The sequence below is a fragment of the Babylonia areolata genome, chromosome 14 (assembly GCF_041734735.1).
Source record: "Babylonia areolata isolate BAREFJ2019XMU chromosome 14, ASM4173473v1, whole genome shotgun sequence".
Classification (NCBI taxonomy): domain Eukaryota; kingdom Metazoa; phylum Mollusca; class Gastropoda; order Neogastropoda; family Buccinidae; genus Babylonia; species Babylonia areolata.
In genome coordinates, this window is record NC_134889.1 from 10,001,295 (window position 1) to 10,006,895 (window position 5,601).

General features: G+C 41.2%; 1 protein-coding gene across 2 annotated transcripts in view; it reads left to right on the plus strand.

Annotated features, from left to right (window-relative positions):
* The first annotated feature begins 3,401 nt into the window (after positions 1–3,401).
* The window catches only part of LOC143289797 (carnitine O-acetyltransferase-like), a 25,997-nt gene continuing 23,797 nt past the window's right edge, over positions 3,402–5,601 (plus strand). Inside the window, exon 1 of one of the 2 annotated variants that reach the window (XM_076598943.1) lies at positions 3,402–3,470. The gene's annotated coding sequence lies outside the window, so the exon portion shown is untranslated. Of the gene's footprint in view, positions 3,542–5,601 lie in introns of both variants that reach the window. The other variant, XM_076598942.1, reaches the window with a different exon arrangement.

Consider the following 5,601-nt stretch of genomic DNA (forward strand, 5'->3'; position numbering starts at 1 on the left):
CCCACCTTCTGAAAATTCCGTGCTAGAAATTTCATCTTTTCTATGGCTCTTATTGTTACTGCCTTTTTTCTTCCTTCCCTGTTGTCTCCTTTTCCTGCCTTCCCAGTCCGTTCCCCTTTCTTTTTTCACTGTTGTCTCCTTTTCCTGCCTTCCCAGTCCGTTCCCCTTTCTTTTTTCCCTGTTGTCTCCTTTTCCTGCCTTCCCAGTCCGTTCCCCTTCCTTCCCTGTTGTCTCCTTTTCCTGCCTTCCCAGTCCGTTCCCCTTTCTTCCCTGTTGTCTCCTTTTCCTGCCTTCCCAGTCCGTTCCCCTTCCTTCCCTGTTGTCTCCTTTTCCTGCCTTCCCAGTCCGTTCCCCTTTCTTCCCTGTTGTCTCCTTTTCCTGCCTTCCCAGTCCGTTCCCCTTTGTTCCCTGTTGTCTCCTTTTCCTGCCTTCCCAGTCCATTGCCCTTTCTTCCCTGTTGTCTCCTTTTCCTGCCTTCCCAGTCCGTTCCCCTTTCTTCACTGTTGTCTCCTTTTCCTGCCTTCCCAGTCCGTTCCCCTTCCTTCCCTGTTGTCTCCTTTTCCTGCCTTCCCAGTCCGTTCCCCTTTCTTCACTGTTGTCTCCTTTTCCTGCCTTCCCAGTCCGTTCCCCTTTCCTTCCTGTTGTCTCCTTTTCCTGCCTTCCCAGTCCGTTCCCCTTTCTTCCTTCCCTGTTGTCTCCTTTTCCTGCCTTCCCAGTCCGTTCCCCTTTCTTCACTGTTGTCTCCTTTTCCTGCCTTCCCAGTCCGTTCCCCTTTCTTCACTGTTGTCTCCTTTTCCTGCCTTCCCAGTCCGTTCCCCTTTCTTTTTTCACTGTTGTCTCCTTTTCCTGCCTTCCCAGTCCGTTCCCCTTTCTTTCTTCACTGTTGTCTCCTTTTCCTGCCTTCCCAGTCCGTTCCCCTTTCTTTCTTCACTGTTGTCTCCTTTTCCTGCCTTCCCAGTCCGTTCCCCTTTCTTTTTTCACTGTTGTCTCCTTTTCCTGCCTTCCCAGTCCGTTCCCCTTTCTTTTTTCAAGCAAGCCTTGACACTTCTTCACTTTTCCACAGTCTTTGATGTACTATCTGTGCTGTTTTTGCTCTGGTGATTAGTTGGTGAAATTGTAAACACTGGGATGGGCACAAGCTGTCTATTCTTCAGTGTTATTTGCCTATATGGCCTTTTTTATGTATTTTTTGTTTGGCTTTGAAGTATTGTTTTTTCCTTCTTTATGGCCTGGTCTTATTGCCCCAAGGAGCTAAATGGTTGGGATACTGTGTCATGAACTGTGTTTTGTGGGTTGCCTCTTATTTTTTTCTTTTTTTTTCTTCTTTTTTTTTTTTTATAGATTTGACAGTTCTGTGTTGCTGCAGTTGAGCATTTGTATGGTTTGACAGTCCTGATATGGCCCTGTGCATCGGCTGGACTATAAGCAACAATAAACAAGCCGAATATGAAGAGGGGAGATATTTAAGTGGAGTAACAGGCAGAGACAGAACTTTTTTGATGAAGGATCACTGTGTGTGTGTGTGTGTTAGAGAGAGAGAGAGAGAGAGAGACCATGTCCTGCTTACTCAGCAGGGAAAGGGAAGAAGAGGAGAAAGGAAGGAAGAGGAAAAAAGCATGTGTGTGAGAAAACATGTGTGAAAGAGACTTGAGAAAAAAAAAATACTGAGAAAAGAAGGAAGAGAGAGAATGAGAAAAAGAATTAAACTGCAAGTGTGCTTGCAGATATATATATATATATATGTGTGTGTGTGTGAATATGTATGTATGTATATATCACAATTCATATGCATTATGTGTTTTTGCTGCTGTTAGCACATCATTGTCATCTTTGTTGAAACTGTGGAGTAAATGCTTGAAGTGTGGATGGATTTCTGAATAAAGACATGGTTGATGAGTGTTGATGTTGAGTTCCTTTCAAGTTCAGTCTTTTTTCGTATATGTTTCTCTTTTTGCAGTGCATGTTTTGTGGGGAGTAGAAGTGTGTGTGTGTGTGAACAACATAATGTTTCCACTTATGTGAAAGAAAATCCATCACCCCACAATTGTATGTGTTGGAAACTACTACAACACCAACAGAAACAAACGCAGATTATATATCTTTTAAAGAATGATCAAATATGAATAACAATGATAATGATGATCATGATAATAAATGATAAAGATAATAATGAATATATGAAATCAACACTGGTGTGATGAAATCACAGTAGCAGTGGTGCAGCAGTTCTAGAACTTGAGAGTCGAATCATGATGCATCAAATGAGACAGAGCAGACATGTGTTTGCACAATCACCAGACAGAAACGCATCACAGAAACACATGCATGTGCGCATGCTGATGACAAAAATACATCAGGCCTATTGCTCACACATATACCCAGCATGTCTTCATGCACACACACATGTTTGAGAACTTTGGTGCCATTTTTTAGCCCTGCCTTCCTGTCAGTATATTTGTCTACAAAATCTGCAGGCCTGTCCCTCTCTCTCTCTCTCTCCACACACACACACACACATACACACACAAACCGCTTGAAACAACATTCTCTCTCTCTCTCTCTCTCTAAAAAAAAATAAACTCACACACACACATGAATTTTTTTTTTTAAACACATACACACACTAAAAAATAAACAAGCACACACACACAAGAAATAAAACACACTGAAAAATAAACACACACACACACGCACGCACACACACACAAAAGAAATAACACACACACACACACACACAAGAAATTTTTTTTTTTAAACACACACACACAAACACACACACACACTAAAAAATAAACACAGACACACACACGCGCATACACACACACACACACACACAAGAAATAAACACACACACACTAAAAAAAAAAATAAACACACACACAAAGTCCACACACACACCATCATGTGACGGAAGCAGAAATAAACCAGAATGAGGGTGATGAAATGATCAGGTGAACAAAGTACCGCCTGAACGTATAGTAAGAGTTTATGTCCCGTCAGTCATTACGTCACTGGTCATTCATCAACGCGCTCCAACAACGGTGCAAAGTCCATTTCTTCCCACACACCCATGTGCAAAATGTTCTCCAAACCTATGGTACATATGCACCGGAATATACGAGGGCAAAGTCTCCATTCGGTTGACTGCATTGCCGCCGTATATCTATGTAAATATTTATTACAGATACTGTCAAAAATTATCAGTCTACTGAAGATAATCGGGTGATAAAAATAATCCGATGTCGCATAGACAGGCGCTGAACTTCTTCCGGTAAGTCGAACGATGTTCAACAACGTGAGCATTAATACGAGGACGGAAGAGAGAAAACCGATTGCAGGTACCGATGGTTGAAGCACGCATGCACGCAGCTGAAGTCGAGCAGACGACACGAAACTGAACTTTGTACCAGACAGCAGTGTATATTTACACCCCATGCGAATGTAAGCCAGTGTGCGTTTATAAAGCGAAGGTCAGTCTTATGTTTCGAGTCGTTTGTAAGAGTTGGAGTGTTTTAGTTCACATTGCAGCTTTTTGAAGACTGTAAGTATACTTTCAACATTATGTAGTATGTGTGTGTGTTCACAATGGTTGTTATCTTGGTTTTTGTTGTGGTTTTGATTTCGGAATGCGTGTCATAAAGTAGTCTCATGAAGTTGTTTAGGTTTCAGTTCACTGATGCGTGAATATAAGGAAATTGAGATGGATTGAAAGACAGACACAAGTGTATGAAGAAGCAGATGTGCATTGAACAGAGACGTGTGCGTGTGTGCACGATCAGTTGTCACAACACTTGAAGAAAGCCTGAAAGAAAGAAACCACGTGTGTTGATCGAGAGTACAGCGAGGGTCCTGTATGTATGAGTGCGCGCGCGCGCGTGCATGCGTGACTTTGTGGGTGGGTCTGCGTTGGTCAACAGTTGTGATCATACGGTTCCAGAGATCAGTATCAGTAGCTCAAGGAGGCGTCACTGCGTTCGGTCAAATCCATATACGCTACACCACATCTGCCAAGCAGATGCCTGACCAGCAGCGTAACCCAACGCGCTTAGTCAGGCCTTGAGAAAAATATGAAAAATTAAAAAAATATTAATAATAAAAATAAAATAAAACATAAAAATAAATAAAATAAAATAAAGTAAAAATAATAACAACAACAAAATAAAATAAAATAAATAAATAAATGGAAAAAAAATAAAGAAAAAACAACAACAAAAAAACCCAACAAAAATTAAATTAAATTAAATTAAAAAAGTAAAAATAACAATAATAATAAATAAATAAATAAATGTACAATGAAATTTCTGTAAGTTGAGTGTTTGTCATCAGTTGTCCCAGCTCTGTCTGTACACAATTATCATTGCACACTTCTTGTTACTCCTCTGGTCATGAAATGCATTTCAGTTACAATATTGTTGTTTGCAAAGATGGACATTTACATTTTGTACTATATTATGTATATACCATGGAAAAAAAACCAAGAAACCAACTACACATTGTGTACATACATATGGCAACATGATATGACAACAGACAGCAACAACAACAACAATCCAACGTTCCATTTGAGCATATGAATAGAAAATAACGACAACATATACAGGATTCCAAACATGCTTTGTGTATTCACAGGAGCATATTACAAAACAACAACAACTGGAATGTCTACATTTCCTTATCATCCCATCTGCAACACATAAAAAAAAACCCAACCCAAACACAACATCTGAACATATCTCATTTTGAATGTATAATACAGCAGCTTTCAAGGAAAAACAAACAAACAAACAAAAAAAACCACAACAACTAACTATGCTCACAACATATTTAGCATGAGAACTCAACACCATGAACAACCAAACCAACATCCCACAGAAGTGGGCTGTTTAAATAAGCGTGTTTAATATGAGCGCCAAGCTTCAGAGTGTGATCTAAGGTGAGTTCATCCAGTTGCTACGTAGTAACACACCAGCTGAGTTCAGCCAGTTGCTACGTAGTAACACACCAGCTGAGTTGAGCCAGTTGCTATGTAGTAACACACCAGCTGAGTTGAGCCAGTTGCTACGTAGTAACACACCAGCTGAGTTCAGCCAGTTGCTACGTAGTAACACACCAGGTGAGTTGAGCCAGTTGCTACATAGTAACACACCAGGTGAGTTGAGCCAGTTGCTACGTAGTAACACACCAGCTGAGTTCAGCCAGTTGCTACGTAGTAACACACCAGCTGAGTTGAGCCAGTTGCTATGTAGTAACACACCAGCTGAGTTCAGCCAGTTGCTACGTAGTAACACACCTTCTAAGTTCAGCCAGTTGCTACATAGTAACACACCAGCTGAGTTCAGCCAGTTGCTACGTAGTAACACACCAGCTGAGTTCAGCCAGTTGCTACGTAGTAACACACCAGCTGAGTTGAGCCAGTTGCTATGTAGTAACACACCAGCTGAGTTGAGCCAGTTGCTACATAGTAACACACCAGCTGAGTTGAGCCAGTTGCTACGTAGTAACACACCAGCTGAGTTGAGCCAGTTGCTACATAGTAACACACCTTCTAAGTTCAGCCAGTTGCTACATAGTAACACACCAGCTGAGTTGAGCCAGTTGCTA